Source organism: Petromyzon marinus, chromosome 7 (assembly GCF_048934315.1).
Source record: "Petromyzon marinus isolate PM22_M1 ecotype Great Lakes invasive population chromosome 7, UKy_Petmar_22M1.pri1.0, whole genome shotgun sequence".
Taxonomy (NCBI): Eukaryota; Metazoa; Chordata; class Hyperoartia; order Petromyzontiformes; family Petromyzontidae; genus Petromyzon; species Petromyzon marinus.
The window spans coordinates 1,084,448-1,107,129 of NC_133673.1; the positions used below are offsets into that span (position 1 = coordinate 1,084,448).

The window sequence follows — 22,682 nt, forward strand, 5'->3', positions numbered from 1 at the left end:
GGAGCGCAACGGTGAAAAGTGGCACACGCGCGTAACTACATAATTAAAATAATGCTCGCAGTTTATATTTTCAAAAATATATATGCTGATGACGAGGACGTTAGGCAGTAGGGGTGGCAGCGCAGTGGTAACACTCGTGGCCTCACGATGACGCCCTAGGTTCGATTCCCAACACGGTCGCCTTTCTGTGTGCAGCTTGTATGTTCTCCCCCGTGTTCTGCAGTGTGTGGGTTAATGATTATGATTGATTTCGCATGAATCTCCCCCTGTCCTAAATGTGATTCCTTCGGAGTTTGCGGGTTTTTCTAATAATTAAACAAAACGTCCAACATAATTGGTATTGGCCAAACATCCCAATGAAGAACATGTACCTACAAATTACTAACATTGGGATAACACATCGCAACATTGCCATCTACTGTGAAGACAAGAAAACAACTTGGCAGGACCCTCCTGAAGAAGAGTCTTGAGCCTCCTGGGTAAACAAGCAGCAAAGACTGACATCCCCTGTGTAGCCTTAACAGACTGTTGGGGCAAGCGCTGTTAGCGAGTAGCACCTATTTATTTCTCCGGAGGTAGCGGAGAAATAAATAACACGCACATACAGCGACTACTTGCGACGCCGTCTTCGTGCGTGTGTTTCCGCGCTGCCAATGCGCGGAGTCTCCATGGGTGGGGCGCCCCGGCCACAGGCGAGCGGCACCGCTGCGCTCACGGCCGGGGCAGGGGCAAGGCGGGGGCCCCAGCCTCGACCCCGGCACCCCCGGGGGGAAGCCGCTCGCGCGGGCCACGCGGACCACGCGGGCCACGCGTGCCGCTGATGCGAGCTGACGGGGGGGGGGGGGGCGGGCATTCGACGAGCGGCGCAGCAGCAAGACGGAGCGACTCTCCCCGCCCCCCGCATTACCGCCGCAGCGATACAGGCACATTTCACTCGCCCGCACTGGCGGCCGAGAGGGGCGAACCACAAACAAACAGCGACAACAAAACTTCTCAAGGAACAAAAAACACCCGGCTGGCTCCCCGGAGGTGCTCGCGCGGTCCACGGAATTCACGCGGCATGGCGCGCAATCGCAGAAGCGAGGGGTGCGAAGGGGAGCGGTTCCCATCTGCCCCCCCCCCGATTGAAGACCGAACACGGAGGGCTCCGCGGCAGAAACAGCCCGCTCGGCGGAAGACAGCGAGGGCGGGGAGGGCTCGGGTGGCCACGCGGCCGTCTCCTCCCTCTCACGCGTGCGGAACTCGAAGCTCCCGCACAACGCGGACACCACGTCAGGGTTTATATCCTCACGGCCCTGTTGTTAACAAGACGCAGCAATCGCGTCCACCCCTCCCCTCCCCCCATCGTGTTGCTCAGGCCACGTGGCTCGGCGGTAGAGCGAGCGAGCGGCTCTCAGTGGGAACGTCACGAGATGAAATCCTCGCTCGTGGTGGACTCAGCTCATCATCCCTCGAGGGGTCGATACAAGGAATACCACCTTGTGGGGGAAATTAGCAGTGGTTGTTCCATGGGGAGCCTAATCCGAGTCAAAGGAATGTGGAATTTCGACCACTGACTGTTAACGGGAGGTGAACACCAATGCCTCAATGCTCATTTGTGTGGTGTGCGTATATCCTCGTCACGACGACACGCGAACAGCGAGCGTTCTGAAATTATTCAACCGCAGGTCTCCTTTTGTGAACAGATAGATGCAAGGTACGAGGGCTACTCTTCAATTACATCTCAAGGACCGGTGATTGTGAAGCACAAATTGTTACGGGAAACATCACAGAGCGTGGTTTTGTAGCCAGACGAAGGCCAGATATGTGTTTTCTAATGTTCTGCCCTGACCGACCGTATGGGGCCGGGCAGATTGCAGGAGACGAGCGGCAGCAGCATCCGCGATTGTCGGTCGTGACAGCAGCTCCCACGGGGAATGAGTCAGAGCGAGGTCTGGGCCGGCAGCTTGTTGCAGAGTTTCGCGTTTTGAATCCGGAAGGCTGCCCTCTGGTGAATACGGATAATACTGTGCAATAACCACAATGATGATGATGGTACCACTTCGCGCACGCAGAATGATGCGCAGCGGACGTTAAAGATCCCGCGACGTCATTCGAAGGTGAGTAGAAGACCGTGCCCTGGGCAGCGTGGTCCAGATTTTGCCACGATTTTAACTTTACACCGCATATCACTCCATTGGCAAACAAATGGCAATCATCGTCCCCTACCGCAAAAAAACACGTGTTGCAAGACCCTCGTGAAAAATATACAGTCTTGAGACTCGCTGAAGCTTTTCTGCGTGAAAGAGCAGTAACATCAATAACGACGACCTTGCAAAACAATGCGCGCGAGAGGGAATGGAGAGAGTGAGAGAGTGAGAGTCAAACGCAGCCCCCCCTCCCCTCCCAGATCGGCCCGGGCTGCTTGTCCGGCGAGTGCGGCTCATTCAGAGATCGACCAAGCCGCCGCGGAGTTGTTGTACCGGTGGACAAGGGGGGACCGCCTCCACTCTCTGCACGCGTCGCTTGCCGCTCGCCACTCGTGTTGCCCATGGCGGGTGGGGCCCGGCGGAGATGGGGAGGAGGAGGAGGCGGGGGGTGAGCAGAGCGCTCGACTGCAGATGTTGGTGAACGATCGAGCCGTCGTCTGTCCGGGGTTCGGCAAAGTGGGCAAGGAGCAGCCTGTTAGGGAGTCGCAGCAGTGGCTGTGCTGCACTCAGCATGCTTGGCCCACAGCCATCGGAGGAAACGTTGCCCACGCGTTAGTTATTGCTACTCACAGATACAATGACAAAGATGCCCGTATAGCCTTAACACACTGATGGGGCAAGTGCTGTTAGCGAGTAGCACCTATGAAGGCCGGCACGCCACACGAGGGGGTGGGTGGCCAGCACCACTCCTGGCCGCCTTTGTCTCCCCAGTGGCGATGTTTCCACACCGCACCAGGTACTCATTCATTTGAGGCTGAGTCGACCTAAAGGAGGCCAAGGATCGGTTCAGATAATCGTCACCGGTGTGGCCCGTGAGTGGGAATCGAACCCGGGTCGCCAGGTTGGTAGCGCAGCGTAGCGCTAACCGCTACACTACCGCTCCCCGCAGCATCGCGCGCGGAGCTGGAGCAGCTCCCATCGGCCGTGTCGTCCGCTCGCGCCCATTGGCTGTCCGTCTTAGCGAACGCCTCTGATTGGCGGAGAAGCACGTGGGGGGTGGCGGTCGAGAAGGGCCCGGAGCACGGAATAAAAGTGGAGTGCGTCGATAAGTCAGGCCCGGCTTTGCACGGACGCTCCCCGCACGCGCCGCGTGTTGCGTTGTCTTCTCGTTGAACCCGGGCGACCCGAGTTAGATTCCCGTTCACGGCCAACAACCGGTGACGATTGTGTGAACCGGTCCTGGGCCTCCACCGAGGTTCGCTCAGCCTCAAATGAGTACCTAGCGCCAGTGCCGGAGTATCCTGTTAGCAAAAGTAGCTACAAATGTAGTAGCTACGGGCCCCGCACTTTCAAGGGCTTTCAAGCTATCAATTCCGGTACAGTGATTATGCACTTTCTCTATTACTATAGTACTATACTGCCTTTAACTTTTATGAACGACTGGATGTTTAAGGTTAGCGATTTGTCGTATTATCTGGTCGTATAGCAAATGAAAAAATACAATTACTTTACTATGCAAGTTGAAAATTTGTCTTTTAATATGTATGTGTTTTCTTTTTATTTAGGGCCCCTTTTTAACATATGTTACAGGCCCCGCAATAGCTGAATCCGGCACTGCCTGGTGCGGTGGGTTAAACATCGCCACTAGGGAGATAAAGGCGGTCGGGCGTGGTGTTCGCTACCCACGCTTTGTGACGTGCCGGCCTGAACAGACTGTTGGGGCAAGTGCTGTTAGCGAGCACCTATGAAGACCGGCACGGCAAACGACCAGGTGAGTGGCCAGCACCAAGCCCGACCGCCTTTGTCTACCCAGTAGCGATGTTTACACACCACACCAGGTACTCAGTTGAGGCTGAGTCGACCTAGGGGAAGCCCAGGACCGGTATAGATAATCGTCACTAGTGTTGGCCGTGAGCAGGAATCGAACTCGGGTTGCTGGGTTCGTAACGCAGCGTGTTAATCGCTACGTTACCGCTCCCCACACAGCACACAAACACACACACACAGGCTCACAGCAATCAGACAGACCAACCCCAAAACAAACGATTCAAGAAACAGAAAAAAACACCTTAAAATAAGTGCGCGTCTTGCCTGCTTATTGATTGTGTTACTCATGCACTCGTGTTTACGTGTTACAGATGGCTCGGAGCAACATTGATTGCATTCGGAAACTCAATTAAGAAAAGTGCTCATCTTCTTGGTTCTTTCGGTAAAGTCACGTAGAAGGGAAATAATAAAATAATAAAAATAAAACCTAATAAAATAAAATTATCACGACGTTTCGGCCACAACACAAGCAGCCGTCCTCAGGTGAAGAAACAGAACTGTCGGAAAGACAGCGCTCCAGTGAACATCAGCTTCTTGGTTCTTTCGGTAAAGTCACGAAAGCTTTAAATCGAAATTTAACCGCTTCTATGGGGAGGGATTCCACATAACCTTGAGATCCTCCCACCAGGCTTAAATACGCTGCCAAGCTTAGCAGTGTTCACTGGAGCGCTGTCTTTCCGACAGTTCTGTTTCTTCACCTGAGGACGGCTGCTTGTGTTGTGGCCGAAACGTCGTGAGAATTTTTTTTATTATGTTTTATTTGTATTATTTTATCATTTTCCTTCTACGTGACTTTACCGAATGAACCAAGAAGATGAATCCCTGCAGTCACGAAAGCTTTAAATCGAACAGAAAGTGCTTTTAGATAAAAATATTTTGTCATGAAGACCCACTCACCATTGTGCACACAGCGAGCAGGTCTGTGAATCGAAGCAGAGAGTCTGACACGGTGCATGGATCTCAAACATAGCTGCTCGTGGCCCATATATTGCAAAATTGTAAAAATCCCCAAATGATTAAGTACACCGATTATTCTGAAGACGAGATCGCAAACATTAACTCTTTTTTTATTTGACCAGGTACGGCCCACTGAGCTGATTACAAATGATAGCTCAACGAAGTGTCTTATGTGGAAATGTTTAGAAGTCAAATGCTCGAAACGCGTGATGTTGATTCTAAATGTGGAGGGAAAAGCCGGAGGACCCGGGGAAAAAATCCACGTGACCATGGGGAGAGAAACACGCAAACTCCAAATATACAGCAGCAGGTGTCAGGGTCGGGATCGAACCCACGACCTCCTGTATACCAGGCGATGTAGTTAACATCTCCTAGCCACCGTGATGATGATGAGAGAGAGACATGCAAACTCCAAATATACAGCAGGTGTCAGGCTCGGGATCGAACCCACGACCTCCTATATACCAGGCGATGTAGTTAACATCTCGCCACCGTGGCACATGGGAAGAGAAGTGAGACTGGGAGCAAAACAATCTCACTCTCGGGGGGGAGGGGGGGGGTGACGTCTGCAGCAAAGAAGAGAGCATCACAGGAGAACACATCAATGGAGCGCCAAACAAGGGAACATCAGAATGAGATCTTGGCATGTGAAGGGAGAGAATGCGGCTCATTGGGAATGGTGCCGCAATGCAGATAACTTAATGCAAACGCAGATTGAGAGCAGTGATGATATACGTTGTGTGTGTGGGTGTATACATCTATGATTGATGTCATGTGTTTGCGAAACTGCCAGAAAGTACAATTAGGAACGTAATATCACTGATTTGGGCAATTACATTTCTTCACAGTTCCTGAGCACACGCCTTGAATCGTATGTCTGTGTATACTGGTTGTGCCAGCAGAGCTAAAACAACGATAAAGTACACACATTCACAAAACAATAAACACACATGCAACCCTATACACGGTGTACAATCGGTACTCTGGTGTCGAGAGCTGGCGTTTTTTGACGGGCACCTGGAGAGTATCCAGTACACAAAAGCCGCCTATGTTGTCCAGCGCTGTGCGTCAACTCTCCTCCTGTACCGTGCTCAGCCACCGCACGGCAGGTCACAACAACACACCCACCCACTCACCCACCCACTCACTCACTAACCCACCCACTCACCTACCCACTCACCTACCCACTCATCCACCTACTCACCCACTCACTAACCCACCCACCCATCCACTCACCCACTCACTCACTAACCCACCCACCCACCCACTCACCTACTCACTAACCCACCCACTCTCCCACCCACGCATTCAGCCACTCATCCACTCACTAACCCACCCACTCACCCACTCACTAACCCACCCACCCACCCACTCACCTACTCACTAACCCACCCACTCTCCCACCCACGCATTCAGCCACTCATCCACTCACTAACCCACCCACTCACCCACTCACTAACCCACCCACCCACTCACCCACCCACCCACTCACCGACCCACTCACCCACTCACTAACCCACCCACCCATCCACTCACCCACTCACTCACTAACCCACCCACCCACTCACCCACCCACTCATCCACTCACTAATCCACCCACTCACCCACTCACTAACCCACCCACTCACCCACTCACTAACCAACCCACTCACCCACTCACTAATCCACCCACTCACCCACTCACTCACCCACCCACCCACTCACCCACTCACTAACCCAGCCACTCACCACTCACCCACCCACTCACCCACTCACTAACCCACCCACCCACCCACTCACTAACCCACTCACTCACTCACTCACCCATCCACTCACCCACCCACGCATTCAGCCACTCACCCACTCACTAACACACCCACTCACCCACTCACTAACCCACCCACCCACTCACCTACTCACCCACCCACGCATTCAGCCACCAATCCAGTTTAATACGAAGGCCTTCGCGACCAATATTCATAATATAATCGTTTTAGGTTACATCGCGTAAATACAGATGTGTCGTTAACCCGCCACCACCAGACACAGCCAATTAGTAAGGTTTATCACGTAAACAGAACATGCCAATTCGTTACTTGTACAGCACACCGGTGTGTTGGAGTGCAAATCCACATTTACAATTTGAGTACGACGTTTCGCCAGTAATTACAACTACCATCATCAGGCGGACAGCCACCAGCTCACTCACACATCCAGGTCACAACAATACATCCACCCACTTTCTCACCCACTCACCCACCAACCCACTCACCAACCCACCCACTCAAGCACCCACCCACTCACCCACCTACTCATCTCACCCACTCACTCATCCATCCACTCACTCATTCACCCACTCGCAACACTGCTGCTTTTTCCCTCGCACTACAACGCTGTTAGTGCTGTTTGTCGCTGGCCGCTCGACAGTCACGGGCCACTGGGCCTGTGCTTGCGCTCAGAAACAGAAACTGTGTAAAGCGAAATACACGCGGGGTGGATGACGTCACGGTGAGGACTCGCACTCATCGAGCCGGCCAGAGGATCTCCCCCCGGTGGGATCCAGAATACGCCCCGAGCCACCACATGGGATGTCCTGGAGCGTCTCTACTCACCGCTGTTCAGCCCCGGCCACCCCCATCTCTACTGCCCCCCCACACCCTCTCCCTGCCACCCCCCCCCCCTCCGCTAGGACGATCAGCGAGGACAGGCAGCGCACGGGGCTCCATTAACCACTCAAGCCGTCGCTCGCCGGAGCGCCACTCTGCGTGATGAGCTGTCAGCGCCTACAGACGTCGCCAGGATGCGCAAAAAGCTGATGAGCCATTCGCATGGCCCCTTCATCCATAGCTTTTAAGTGTGCATTTTAATAAAGCAACTATTTTGATTTTTTTTGTGTGGAATTGGGCTCTACATTCATTTTTTAACGAAAGATCTGTTGTACGTGCCATTTTTGTGAGAGTGCTATTAAAGAGTGCAAACAGTGAATGGCAAATCGAGTGGCGTTAATTTAAACATCGGCATTGTTTGACGAATTACGCGCCTTGCGAATCCCTCCTGGGAGGTGGCTGGGTACGGCGGGGGTTCGACCCAGTTAAACTCCGAATACAAACCACAACTCGCCTCCCCCCCCAGAGCTCCCCTCCCCGTACACGCATCGGGTATTGTGCGCACATCCCATCAGCCGCACGATCCTTATGGGAGCCCATGATGTCGGCAGCATTGGTTCAACAAGAATAGGTCTGGACCGGTGTGCAGGCGACGAGGCCTCTTAGGTGCAGCTGCATGTAGCTGTTGCTCTGCATCAACATCAGCCATACGAAATAAGAATCTGAATGAAGGCCGCCGTCATTCGATGTTACAGCGGCCAGGCTGTCTCACAAGCCAGAGCCCAGCTGCCAACACGATCGTGGGAACGCAGCCTCTTCATGTGCATCATGTAACATTTACTGGTGACCAACGCAGACACCTTTTGGCTTCCTCTGGTCTAACACCGTTTGAGACGAGGCTCCAAAGAAAGCTGTCTCTGGTGTGGACCAATCAGTTTCAAAGACAATGCATATATTGATAATAGGGTTTTTCCCCTTTTTTTCTGGCAACAAAACAGGCGTTAAGATGTTAAAACACCAAACTGAAACATTTTACAAGGAATCATGTCTGCATTAACCACAATGCTTGTTATCAGAATGCAAACAAAAAACAAACTCTGATAATATATGCATTGTCTTTGAAACTGATTGGTCCACACCAGAGACAGCTTTCTTTTGAGCCTTGTCTCAAACGGTGTTAGACCTATTTTGGTACTGGCAAAGGAGGTCCCATGATGCAAATGCATATATTATCAGAGTTTTTTGTTTACATTCTGACCACAAGTATTGTGGTTAATGCAGACATGATTTCCTGTAAAAGGTTTCAGTTTGGTGTGTTGTCATCTTAACGCCTGTTTTGTTGCCAGAATAAAAGGGAAAACCTATTCTTATACTTTGTAGTACAGTATATACACAGTATACATCCTCTGCAGTGGAGACATTCATGTTGCACCACAAGAGCCACGGGATGGACTCCGAGGCACGACGAAGTTGTGCTTAAACAAATGGCAAAACGTGCTCTTTCAATGAACGTCCCAGGGTCATTTGTTCAACCCGCCGCCATTGTTTGCGCCCTTTGTAAAAGACCGTCACCGCGAACGAGTAACTGACTGACGGCTGTTTACACTGCAGCCACCACCACCGAGCTCAGCCGCAACACAATCGAGACGGCGACCCTTGCCTACCCCCCATCCACTATGCAGGACACGCGGAGTGGGGGCGCACGCACGCGCGCGCGTGCACTCGGACGCACTCTGTGGAGCGCCGGAGCGCGACGCGGAGCGACTTGCGAACGCGCACCAAGCAGCACACGTCAGATTTGACGACACGGCGCACATCGAGCCACCCTCCTGCCCCCTTCCGTGTTAAAGCCGGCTCTGTAAACACCGGGGGGTGGGTGGGGGGGAGACCGTGCTCCGTCGTCGCAGCGGGAAGTCTTCCGATGCCGACGTCGTTGACGATTGTCCACGTCGAGCTTTGAACGAAACGGGACATGGGCACTGGGGCCAGATGAGCAGATGATCGGCGCAATGACTCTCGCTCAGAAAATGCTCACTGTCCCCAGTCTCGAGTGCGCTCGATGATATCAAGTCGCGATAATGCGCATCAAATAAACTGTTAAGTTATTCATCTTGATTTGAAGCTTTCGTGACTGCAGGAATTCATACTCTTTGGTTCTTTCGGTAAAGTCACGTAGATAGAAAAAATAACTAATAAATCACGACGTTTCGATAGCAACACAAGCCACCGTCTTCAGGTGAAACAATACAGCAGGCGGACTGCTGAGGAGGCAATGTAGCGAGAGAGCTACTGCAACCAAAAGTTATAAACGTTTGTGGTGGGTACAACCCAAGGATGAGTGGGCGGGGCTAGGGATGGAATTTGCAAGTGAATGTAATCGCAGAGAGGGTAGTTAAGTAATTGCATGACAGACACAATCAACTGGGATTTAGATTATGACGTCTTCTTTCGCAAGGTTGATGTAGCGCCACGGTGGCGAGAAGTTATTCTCCCTCGGCTTGTATACAGGAGGTCGACGGTTTAACCCCGACCCCGACCCTGACGCCTGTATATTTAGAGTTTGCACGTTCTCCCCGTGGTCGTGTGCATTTTCCCCCGGGTCCTCCGGTGTTTCCCTCGACATTCAGAAACATGCGTTTCGAGTACTTGGCTGCATTAAAATTCCACATGATATGCCATTTCGTTGAGCTATCATTTGCGGGCCAGATTGCTTCTGAAAAATAGCTATACAGCTCAGAAGGCCTCCCCTGGTAAGATGAAACATAGTTTATAGATGCGGAGAAACAACTACAATTTCGCATTCAGGTGGTCAAGCCAGAGGACTTCCCTCGATGTTCAGTAGGAGGATCATTGTCTCTGGGCCTAGCTGGCGCGTTGTTTGGCCCTGAAGATAAATGTGGATTTTATTTTTAATTGTTCACAATATCTTCATTCTGTGTCAAGCTATAGACTCGGAGTGCGCTCGCCTCTAGGCCAGTTCTGCAGAAGAGTGGTGAAGTCTCAACGACACCAAACGACGTAGGCGTGGCAATGACTGCTGTCCGCACGGTGCAAGGGGAACGGTCACGGCCTGTGGTGTCGAGTCTGAGCGCACGTCTTCATTTGCCGGCGTAATAGCCTGGGTCACAGCTGTAGCAGAGGCTAATTGTATAAACTGGACACCTGTACCCAACACAGCAGGCCTCGTCTACCCGTCGCAAGGTGATGGGCTAAATTAACAAGTTGGGAGAGAGAGATGTAAATGGTAACTAGCTCACCGAACACGTGTTTGCAAAGTGCGTTCTGCCCCCCTCTCCATCTGGCTTCTACATCTCATTTATATGGCGGCAGCTGAGCCAGTTTTTTTGTATTTATGCTTTTACACGTGACTTTTACATAGTTAGAGCACCAGATACACGTGAAAAATAAATAATTAAATGAATACATATGTTTGTCAATGTTCTGTGAGTGGACATCATCCCACGTAGCAACACAGAGCCATGCGACAGTCTTCTACTCCAGCACGTGCAGGGCAACAACCAGTTCGCCCGGCACGCCCTGACGCACTTCACAGCTGCAGGCGATGGTGAGCCACGATCTCCTGGCATTCACACTGCGGGGCTGTCACGTGGTACGCCCCATCGATGTTCCGAAGAGGCACATACGGCCTGGTCATACCGGTGGCTGCCACGGTGGCGAGATGTTAACTACCTCGTCTGGTGTCCACGAGGTCATGGGTTCGATCCCGACGCTTGTATGTTTAGAGTTTGCATGTCTATTTCCTCGTAGTCGCGTGGATTTATACACAAGAATTTAGAATATTTGGCTGCTATACATTTCCACCAAATCAGCCACTTTGTTGAGCTATCATTTGTGATAGCCAGGTCGCTTCTGAAAGAGAGCTCAGTGGGCCTAACCTGGTAAAATCTAAATAGTTTATCGTTTTTAAATCGTTTTTCTAGGTGTCCCATCCTGTGACAGCACCACAAAGAATATTCTCCGAGTAGAAACGTCCAATAAAGTTGCGACTGTACGTTGCGTGGACACGCGTTACGAGAGGTGTTGGTGCGGTTGGCAGTGCTTGATCCGAGGTTCAAACAACATTAGAACACAAATTGTCTCAGTATTCAGAGAATGATGGTTAGGTTTTTTTTGTTATGTATGTTCTAGGTGGTTTAAACAGCCTAGTTACCATGGTAGAACACTCGTTTTAAATGCGTACACGCTTGTGCTCTGAACAATGACAGAAAGACTCGATTTGGCGCTTTCGTGACTGCAGGAATTACTCTTTGTTTTTTTCGGTAAAGTCACGTAGAAATAAGAAAAACATTAAAATTACATAATTGCATACGACGTTTCGATTGCAACACAAGCAATCATCATCAGGTAGAGGAAACACATAACCGCAGATATATATACAGACCCTAAGTAGAGTGTGCTCCTCCGTCTCTCTCTGTATCCCCTGGTGTATCTGTGTTAATTCCCTCTACTTAGGGTCTCTATATATATCTGCGGTTATGTGTTTCCTCTACTTGATTATGATTGCTTGTGTTGCAATCGAAACGTCGTATGCTATTATGTAATTTTTTTTCTTATTTCTATGTGACTTTACCGAAAAAAACAAAGAATGACAGAAAGAGCCATATTGGGCACAAAAATGCCAAATAAAGTGTCTACTAGTACTAAATCGTGGTTCAGGAATCCAAATACTGCATGGCCATATCAAAGATATTGGAGCCTTCTGTTCGTGGGGGAAATAAAAATAAAAGCCAAACGATGACCTTTTGTCAAAATAATTTAACTATAGAAGAGTTTACGGGTTTTTTTTACTGAATAAAACGTACGAACTGCACACGATGCGATACATCTCAATAGCTTCAATTGCCTCAATCAGCAGCGGTAGCGGTATAGTTTCTCGCCGTTTCCATGGCGACCAGTTGATTTTTTTGTATTACATTTATGAAACTACAACGCAAGGAGGCCAAACACGTCTTGGGGATCAAGGAAAGGGAATACTTTGCAATCGTGCTGATCCTGAGCTCACAAACTCAAACACGAAGATTGTTCTCGCCCAAGTGGCCAATGGGGGAAGCCAGAGGAAAATGGTGATTGGCACGGCTCAGCAGAAGGATGCCGCCGCCGCTGCTGTGGCCCTCAAGATGTCCAGTGAGAAGCAACGTGCAACATCATGATCTGTGATTAATTGTGAATAACAGGATGTCTAAATGGCTTTAGATTTGCAGTCTAAATCTGCCAATGTCGTAGAAACACATTGATAGCGGAGGGGAGTTAAGTTGTAATCCGCGATCCCAGCATGCAATACTTTAATTCGTGATTGGCAGCATCGCACAGTTCCTTTGTCAGTGGCCACACTTCCAATCTGTACATGGCAGCTGGCAATGTGCATCAAACTGCATAGAACTGACTTCCATTCTGAAGTCCGATTGGCAAGGGGCAACTGCGTCCCCTGATGGTCAACGCTACTGACCACCAGGCCGGGCATTAACGAGTTGGCAGAGTTCAAATCAAATAAAATATTATTTGGCATATGCACAGGATACCGCGAAGTGTAACACAGTACAGTGAAAATATTTACTTGCAAGCTCTCTTCTCAAAAGTGCAGCAGCTCTGAAAAAAAAATTCAATAGAGGCAATAAGTAACACAATAGAACATTATATAAATAAAACATAAGTAAGAAAAGAACAAACAAAGAACACTATGTTTAAAAAAATTGTGAGAATTGTAATATAGTGAAAAAAATACTTATTCACAATGGTACTATTTACACTTATGCGGGGGGAGACGGATAAAGTGGGGTAAGTGTGGAGAGTTCAAACCCCACATACGTGGATTTTTGTTGTAAAATGCACGATAAAGACCCGGTGACCTCATCAAAGAGAAGAGTCATTTCGTGCCATTGTTTTTAGCCCAAAGCCTTCATTAAATAGTCCATGCGGAAAATAAAATGTTATGTCTATCTCTCTCTATGCAGACACGACCAGGCGTCCCTTGAAAGGAAATGTCAGTGCGCTCCCACCTACTTATATAGGGAGACATCAATCAAATATTACTTTTCTTTAAGCATTAAAAATGCCCCAAATAACCGCCTGCTGTGAATGTTGTTTTTTCTTCCTACACCACAGCGACGCGGTGAACACAACGGACGGACGTGTGCGAATGACAACTCGCGTGGCTCCACAGCACCTCGCATTGTCAGTGGCGGTGCATTCGCAAATCTCGACTTGTGCACGGTCCATGCTTTTGCTGCAACACGGGGATACGTTGCAATTATCCACAATTCGTTTCACTTGGGTGAGATCGTCGTGTAAGTTATACCGTCATTTCCCCCCATAACCCTCCACCACCTGGCAGCCAATCGAATCAAGTTGTCATGTGGGCAAATATGCCGATTGATTCGGGTTTTTTTTTTCTTATTCAGCAAACCGGAATATTGAAAAGGCAAAGGCACAAAGTTTGGCAACGTATACACGATGCTTCGCTGGAGATTAAACCCAGCATCACGAGGTGCTAACAGCGGCTCAGCTCTCGCATTATCTGTCCCGAGATGAAAGCATCTGCATCACAAAAGGTGCGCCATGTTTAGCGGCAACGGTTCCACTAATTGGGAAGACGAAAATGTATTACAAGAGCCGCCCCTAGCAAAGGCACAGCAGCGATTACCACAAACCACACTATATGGGGTATGGCATCGGTAAAGTAGTTTTGGCCATGACCCATATTTGTCCACGGTTTTTGTCTTTATTATTGCTGAGTTCGGCGTCTGAGAATGGGGGTGGGGGGTGAGAATTGGGAGGGGGTTGAGAATTGGGGGGTCGGGTTAAGATTGGGGGGGGGGGATAAGAATTCGGGTGGGTGGGGGATTGAGTATCGGGGCGGGGCTGGCACCCGACTGGGGAAGCCCTGGGGCTGCTTCATGGGGCACAAGAGCTTGGGACGTTGTTAAAGTTAAAATACTCACCAGCCGTAAGCCACGTGCCTTTAGGCAGTTGGTACATATTGGTGGGTGGGGTGGGGGCGATCCTCACCATTGACCATCCATGGTGAAGGGTGGACATTTGTCCGAGCCTCCCAGGGAATCGTTGATCGTGCTGCGGTGCGGCCTATTCGTCACGTGGTCTGCCTGCCCTTGCCTGGACACCCTGCCTGCCCTTGCCTGGACACCCTGCCTGCCCTTGCCTGGACACCCTGCCTCCGTGACTGTCTCCTCATCGACCAAGTGCTGATCGCTCTGGGCTACCCTTGACCGTGAACCTCTCAATGCAGTCCAAGCTGAATATGCGCTGGGAGCCGATAATTTTTGGATTTTACTTTTCTCAAGTCTCTTGCAGAGTTGTGGCCGAGGGATGGATCGGGGGTGTACTGATGTGGAATGGGTGGAAGCACTCCTGAACGTGAATCTGACTGCGATAATGAAAATCCATAATAGAGGTTTCCTTTGGGTTAGATCGCGTAAATATATAAATGTGGCGTTAAAACCCGCCACCACCCGACACAGCCAACTAGTAAGGGTTGTCACGTAAACAGAACTTGCCAATTCATCACTAGTACAGCATACCGGTGTGTTGGAGAGTCAAGCCACAACATTTACAATCTGAGTACGACGTTTCACCAGTAATTACAACTAGCTTCATCAGGCGACATCCAGATTTGTGGAGAAATCCACCTGTTTCGTTCCTTATATAGAGGCGTAGATGTAGTGACCACGCTTCTGCGCTCTTGCGCAAAGTGGGGGCGGGGGATTAATGAGTCAACGTACATTATGAATGCACATTAAGCGAGCCCTTTGATGTTGTCTTTCCTGCCCATTGTATGTATTAAAATAGCCTACCAATGGTAATCCCTATTGAAGTATGGTGGCCTGTATAGGCATGCATTTAAACATTTACTATTTGATGATTCGCTTCCACGCAATACTAAGTCGGTCGCTATCTGAACGGTTAAAATTATTTTTTATTTATTTCAATTTCGATAGATTCTCCTATTAGTATTGGCCAGTAGTAGCTAGTTTTGCACAGAACTTCAACATTATCAAAATAAATTGAGTGTCCTTGTTGGCACGCGTGTTCTGCTACTGCTGACAGTTGTATTTGTAAGTATTTAATATTTATCTGATGTTCTTTTAGTCTCGTGCTGATCATTCGTCCTGTTTGCCCAACATAACATTTACTACACGTGCAGTTAATCCTGTACACACTTTATGTTGATAGCTTCAGTAATACATATTTTGTACCAGATATTAATTTCTGTATTTTATATACCGTGCCAAATTTGACTCAGATTTTTAGTTATTCCAAACATCTGACTAGTTTATCAGTTACTCCCGCAGTGTACGGTATTTTGATCAGTTTAATTACTTGGACAGTTTCAATGATCGTGTTATTTGATTTGGTTTTGTCATTGAATGCCCTGTTGATGTGTGCATCATTGTAACCATTCATTTGCAGCGCTTCTATAAAATGTTTAATTTCACTTCTCAGACTGTCACCATCTGACACTTTCTTAGCTCGATGAATGAGCGTCTTGATAAGAGCAGATTTCTTTTCGAGGTGATGGTGTGACTCTGCATTCAGATAGGCGTCAGTATGCATTTTCTTTCGGTAAACGCTGTGTGTTATTTTACCATTTCGACCCCGTCTGAGCAGAATATCCAGAAATGGTAGAGTTCTGTCAGCTTCCACTTCCATGGTGAACTGGATCGATCGGTTTTGCGAGTTGAGATTATTTTGAAACGTCGTACTCAGATTGTAAAGGTTGTGCCTTGGCTCTCCAACACACCGGTGTGCTGTACTAGTGACGAATTGGCACGTTCTGTTTACGTGACAACCCTTACGAGTTGGCTGTGTCGGGTGGTGGCGGTTTTAACGACACATTTATATATTTACGCGATCTAACCCAAAAAACCCGCTATTATGGATATTGGTCGCGAAAGCCTACGTGTTAAACTGATGATGATAATTATGAAGACACAGAAGATGGGGATGATGATAACGATAATGAAGCCATTGATTGCGATGAAGATTGTGATGATAACCATTGTAACGATCATGGTCATCATGATGTTAATGAGGATCTTGATGATGATTAGAATGAGGTTTTTTAATTGGGCACATATCAGTTACCCGAACTTGGCAGAATTAATTGTATCTGAATTCTGCGTATTTTCTCGAGTATTATCTTCTTCCACCAGCGATGCCCACATCTCGAAGAATATAAACAAAATGAAGAGCAACTATCACTGACCCAGGTGTAAGTGATTTGGCCGTTCAAGTGCTTTATCTGAGAGCGGTGAATTGCAGATACACCCACCCACGGCCCTTCACGTGTTAATTTTGGGTAGTGTGAAGTCACATGGTCCAGTAGCTGCGAGTGCGCTGGGATGCGAGCACGTGCAGAGTACCAGAAGTGTGCCCTTCATGTGTGGTCATTTAGACAATTCGTATGAGCTAATAAAGGGGTCGCAACACTCATAAACAAGTGGAGTTATATAAGCGACCACGTTGCCAAGTGGTGGCACAAGATTGGGGGAGCGTTCCTCCTCGTGAATGCATGCGGTGTGTGCGTGTGTGTGCGCGTGTGTGTGCGCGTGCGTGTGCGCGTGCGGTGTGTGCGTGCGTGTGTGCGTGCGGTGTGTGCGTGCGGTGTGTGCGTGCGGTGTGTGCGTGCGTGTGCGCGCGCGTCAGTCTTGGCCTCGACTGTTCCACCTTTCACTGTTAACCGTGAGGATATAAGCAGGACCCTTCACCCGAGGAATGCCAAAAATGATCATTCTTGCCAAGGAAAGGACTGCCAAACAAGAAGTGCTTGTTAGTTCACAACATGACCCGGTTTAATTACCGCAGTCATTACAGTTGCACTGGTATTTTCCAGATGGTGCAACTTAATTAATACTACACGGCCACAAGCTCGGGGTTTTTGCTGCGAACCACAACGCGAGGCATCGTAAGGGCTATTTACGCTTCCCGATGGTCTTGCTATGTGCGGCTATGTTGGTCAACATCGGACCACCGTAGCTAAGGGGGTCGAGGTTGCAACTTTGTTGTAACAATGAACTATTTAAAAATATACATTTGTTAATAGTTGTTTCTTTGGAGACAAAAAAATGTTAATACTTTATTGAATTCGCCACGGTTTTTATTATATAGGAACATAATCCATGTGAAAGGAAAACGCCGAAAGAGAAGTGACGTGACCTTTGTGTGGTGAGTGAGTGGTGAATAAGTGGTGAGTGAGTGGATGTGTTGATGTGACCTCCGTGTGGTGTGGGGAATGAGTGGTGAGTGAGTGGATGTGTTGATGTGACCTCCGTGTGGTGAGTGAGTGATGAATGAGTGGTGAGTGAGTGGATGTGTCGATGTGACCTCCGTGTGGTGAGTGAGTGATTAATGAGTGGTGAGTGAGTGAATATGTTGATGTGACCTCCGTGTGGTGAGTGAGTGGTGAATGAGTGGTGAGTGAGTGGATGTGTTGATGTGACCTCCGTGTGGTGAGTGAGTGATTAATGAGTGGTGAGTGAATGTGTTGATGTGACCTCCGTGTGGTGAGTGAGTGATTAATGAGTGGTGAGTGAGTGGATGTGTTGATGTGACCTCCGTGTGGTGAGTGACCTGCAGTCTGGTTCGTGGGTGGGTCTGTTGTGATCTGCAGTGTGATGAGTGGGGTGTGTGTTGATGTAACCTGCAGTGTGGTGAGTGAGCACCGTATGAATGAGACAGAACAGTCAGTGTCTGGTAGACCGATTCCACAACATGGGTGGAGGAATATACGCGTGACGTTCAGTTGAACAGTAACCACGGTAGTGGTAGTAGCGATAGGAGAGTGATAAGGGGGAGACTGACCGCCGACGAGCGAGTGACTGGAGCGAATCGGTGAGCACTGCATTATTGTTAATGAACGTTAATCAACGGGATTACTTTACGTTTCATTATTTCAAGTGCCTGTCATTCCTTACAAACTGGGTTCATTACAGTTCGGCATGACATTTGTAACGGCCATTCATTTGTATGTGCACAGAGAGACCTGCACTCCACGAGTGCTTATTTTGAAACCGCGTGTTAGATTCGCACTGTTTTAATTTAAACCACTTTAGCCCTTTGTATTTTCAAAGCAGGTCGTCCCGTAGCCCACAATCACGCGTTTACCCTGAATTGTCCCCTCGCGGAGGAGACACGTGGCCTCGTGGCCTTTCGCTTCCTGATAATAAAAGTGTCACGTACTTCGCCGAGGTCATGTTGTCGTGGCCAGCTGCACCCGGCTATCCACAGTAAATGGGCGCGTTTCACATGTCCCTCCGATGCGAACTCTGCGCGTGTCGCGCGTGTCATGTGTGCTGAGTAGACCCTACACGCACGGACGCTGCACGTGGCTCCCCGTAACGCAGCGCTGCGGAGGCAGCGGCGAAGTTTGGTGGATCACCACCGCGCACAATGTTGGCGAAACTCCCTTCCCGTGAGAGTCGAGGTGTCATAACATGTCTCACCAGGAGAAGGCGTACAGAAAATGTGGACCCCACCTTGTTACAATATGTACAGTTTCAGTTTCATTTCAGTTTAAATTTCGATTTAAAGCTTTCGTGACTGCAATGATTCATCTTCTTTGGTTCTTTCGGTAAAGTCACGTAGAATGAGAATAAAATAATAAATTGATGAAATAAAATAACACAATAATATTCTCACGACGTTTCGGCCACAACACAAGCGGCCTTCATCAGGTGAAGGGACGAGACTGTCTGGTAGGACAGCGCTGGAGTGAAAGAGCCACGTTCAGATCACGGCCTTTATGGTTTTACAACATGGAGTATAGTAGGGCCTCGCAGCTGTCTCTCTCCCCCTCCTCTGTTCCGACCATGGACGAACTCGTCCGTCTGAACGGGGCCCGTAGCTATCCGTGGTGCTAAAGTTGAGGCTTAAAGGCCGTGATCTGAACGTGGCTCTTTCACTCCAGCGCTGTCCTACCAGACAGTCTCGTCCCTTCACCTGATGAAGGCCGCTTGTGTTGTGGCCGAAACGTCGTGAGAATATTATTGTGTTATTTTATTTTATCAATTTATTATTTTATTCTCATTCTACGTGACTTTACCGAAAGAACCAAAGAAGATCATTTCAGTTTAATTTATTAGGTATGACCCTATGAGCCATGCGGCTCTTGACTCGGGTTCAACCGCAACAAAACAAAAACATGAACAAGAAACATCTTAAAGTGACTACACACAACAGAAAAATTCTGGAAAAAACAACAAAGTCTTCCAGAAAAAAACACCGTAGTTCAACGCTGTGTGCAAAAAAATCCCAGTGGGATGCAAGTCAAACAATAACAACCATAAGACAATGTAGATTAAAGTTATCAGGCTAACTCTGTACTACAACAAACAAACATGGCTAAACCAAAACGTTTTCAAAATTACCAAAATAAAGCTATAAAAACAATGTAACAGTGATCATAGGAACTGTGATTCAAATTTAACAATAAACGATATACATAACATGTACGACCAAACTTTGCAGCCATAGTTGGCTGCATGAGTCACTTCATAACAGCAGGAGTATCAGTAGCAGAATCTACACTGTTCAATACACCTTTAATGATCAGCACACTATAATAAAAATTCAAGATCATACTTTGCAGCGGTCATCCGGAGCGATGCATTTGATTGCAGGTCATTCTGAATAGCAGTGGCAGCTAGGAGTGTACAACTCCTTTAGAGCAGTTTTGAGTTAAGATCTCACAGGTAGTGATCCAAATTGCAGTTTATTGGCGATAGCATTCCAGACCCTGGAGGCATCAATAGAAAAGGCCCTTCCTCCACTATTTGTACAGTGAGGGAAAAAAGTATTTGATCCCCTGCTGATTTTGTACGTTTGCCCACTGACAAATTAATGATCAGTCTATAATTTTAATGGTAGGTTTATTTGAACATTGAGAGACAGAATAACAACAACAAAAAACCAGAAAAACGCATGTCTAAAATGGTATGAATTGATTTGCATTTTAATGAAGGAAATAAGTATTTGACCCCTCTGCAAAACATTACTTAGTACTTGATGGCAAAACCCTTGTTGGCAATCACAGAGGTCAGACGTTTCTTGTAGTTGGCCACCAGGTTTGCACACATCTCAGGAGGGATTTTGTCCCACTCCTCTTTGCAGATCTTCTCCAAGTCATTAAGGTTTCGAGGCTGACGTTTGGCAACTCGAACCTTCAGCTCCCTCCACAGATTTTCTATGGGATTAAGGTCTGGAGACTGGCTAGGCCACTCCAGGACCTTAATGTGCTTCTTCTTGAGCCACTCCTTTGTTGCCTTGGCCGTGTGTTTTGGGTCATTGTCATGCTGGAATACCCATTCACGACCCATTTTCAATGCCCTGGCTGAGGGAAGGAGGTTCTCACCCAAGATTTGACGGTACATGGCCCCGTCCATCGTCCTTTTGATGTGGTGAAGTTGTCCTGTCCCCTTAGCAGAAAAACACCTCCAAAGCATGTTTGCACCTCCATGTTTAACGGTGGGGATGGTGTTCTTGGGGTCATAGGCAGCATTCCTCCTCCTCCAAACACGGCGAGTTGAGTTGATGCCAAAGAGCTCCATTTTGGTCTCATCTGACCACAACACTTTCACCCAGTTGTCCTCTGAATCATTCAGATGTTCATTGGCAAACTTCAGACGGGCATGTATATGTTATTTCAGTCCTTCACGGCGTAGTGTGTTACTAATTGTTTTCTTGGTGACTATGGTCCCAGCTGCCTTGAGATCATTGACAAGGTCCTCCCGTGTAGTTCTGGGCTGATTTTTCACCGTTCTCATGGTCATTGCAACTCCACGATGTGAGATCTTGCATGGAGCCCCAGGCTGAGGGAGATTGACAGTTATTTTGTGTTTCTTCCATTTGCGAATAATCGCACCAACTGTTGTCACCTTCTCACCAAGCTGCTTGCCAATGGTCTTGTAGCCCATTCCAGCCCTGTGTAGGTCTACAATCTTGTCCCTGACATCCTTGGAGAGCTCTTTGGTCTTAGCCATGGTGGAGAGTTTGGAATCTGATTGATTGATTGCTTCTATGGACAGGTGTCTTAGGAGCACACTCTTAAAGGGAGTGCTCCTAATCTCAGCTTGTTACCTGTATAAGACACCTGGGAGCCAGAAATCTTTCTGATTTGAGAGGGGGTCAAATACTTATTTCCCTCATTAAAATGCAAATCAATTTATAACATTTTCGACATGCGTTTTTCTGGATTTTTTTGTTGTTATTCTGTCTCTCACTGTTCAAATAAACCTACCATTACAATTATAGACTGATAATTTCTTTGTTAGTGGGCAAACGTACAAAATTAGCAGGGGATCAAATACTTTTTTCCCTCACTGTACGACAATAAGGAATCTGAAGCTGGTAAATGAGCGAAGACCGTAGGTCACAGTTGTTCTTCGAAACAGTGAAGAGATCCAGCAGGTAGTCTGCTGATTTTTTGTAAGTACATCGTTAATAAATAAGATCTGATGCACAAACCGTCGATCATTGATATACGTTAATTTTGACTCAATGTAGAGATCGCAGTGGTGGGTCCTATATGGGCAGTTCTATGCAAACCTTAAGGCCGAGTGATAAATTGAAGCTTCTTCAGTAAAGTACTGGGGCTGATTTATATACGATGTCACAGTAATCAAGTAGAGGCAGTACGGTACAAATCAAACAGGAGAATTTTGCATTGAAATAAAGTCACAAGCTAATCACTCAGTTATTTCAATGCTAAATTCGCCTAGTTATTTCAATGCTAAATTCTCCTGTTTGATTTGTACTAGGTGCCTCGGTGAATGTATATGCTCTGACTTTAACATAGATATTTCTGTGACCAGTTACAAGCTAATCACTCAGCTATTGCAATGCTAAATTCTATGCTAATTCCTTTGTCAAGGGGTGCCTCTGCGGATGTGTATACTTTAACTTAGCTATTTCAATGCTAAATTCTATGCTAATTCCTTTGTCAAGGGGTGCCTTTGTGGATGTGTATGCTTTAACTTTAACATAGCCATTTCTGTGACCAGTTACAAGCTAATCACTCAGCCATTTCAATGCTAAATCATATGCTAATTCCTTTGTAAAGGCGCTTTGTTTCTTCTCACACAGCTTAAAGGTCGTGATCTGAGCGTGGCTTTTCCACTCCAGCGCTGTCCTCCAGACAGTCTCGTCCCTTCAC

General features: G+C 48.1%; 1 long non-coding RNA gene across 1 annotated transcript; it reads left to right on the forward strand.

Moving 5' to 3' along the window:
• The first annotated feature begins 852 nt into the window (after positions 1–852).
• On the forward strand, positions 853–7,877 carry LOC116940095 (uncharacterized). The gene is made up of 4 exons (XR_012941132.1): positions 853–2,099; positions 2,390–3,505; positions 3,695–3,900; positions 7,582–7,877. It is a non-coding gene; the product is annotated as an uncharacterized LOC116940095 (long non-coding RNA).
• The last annotated feature ends 14,805 nt before the right edge of the window (positions 7,878–22,682 follow it).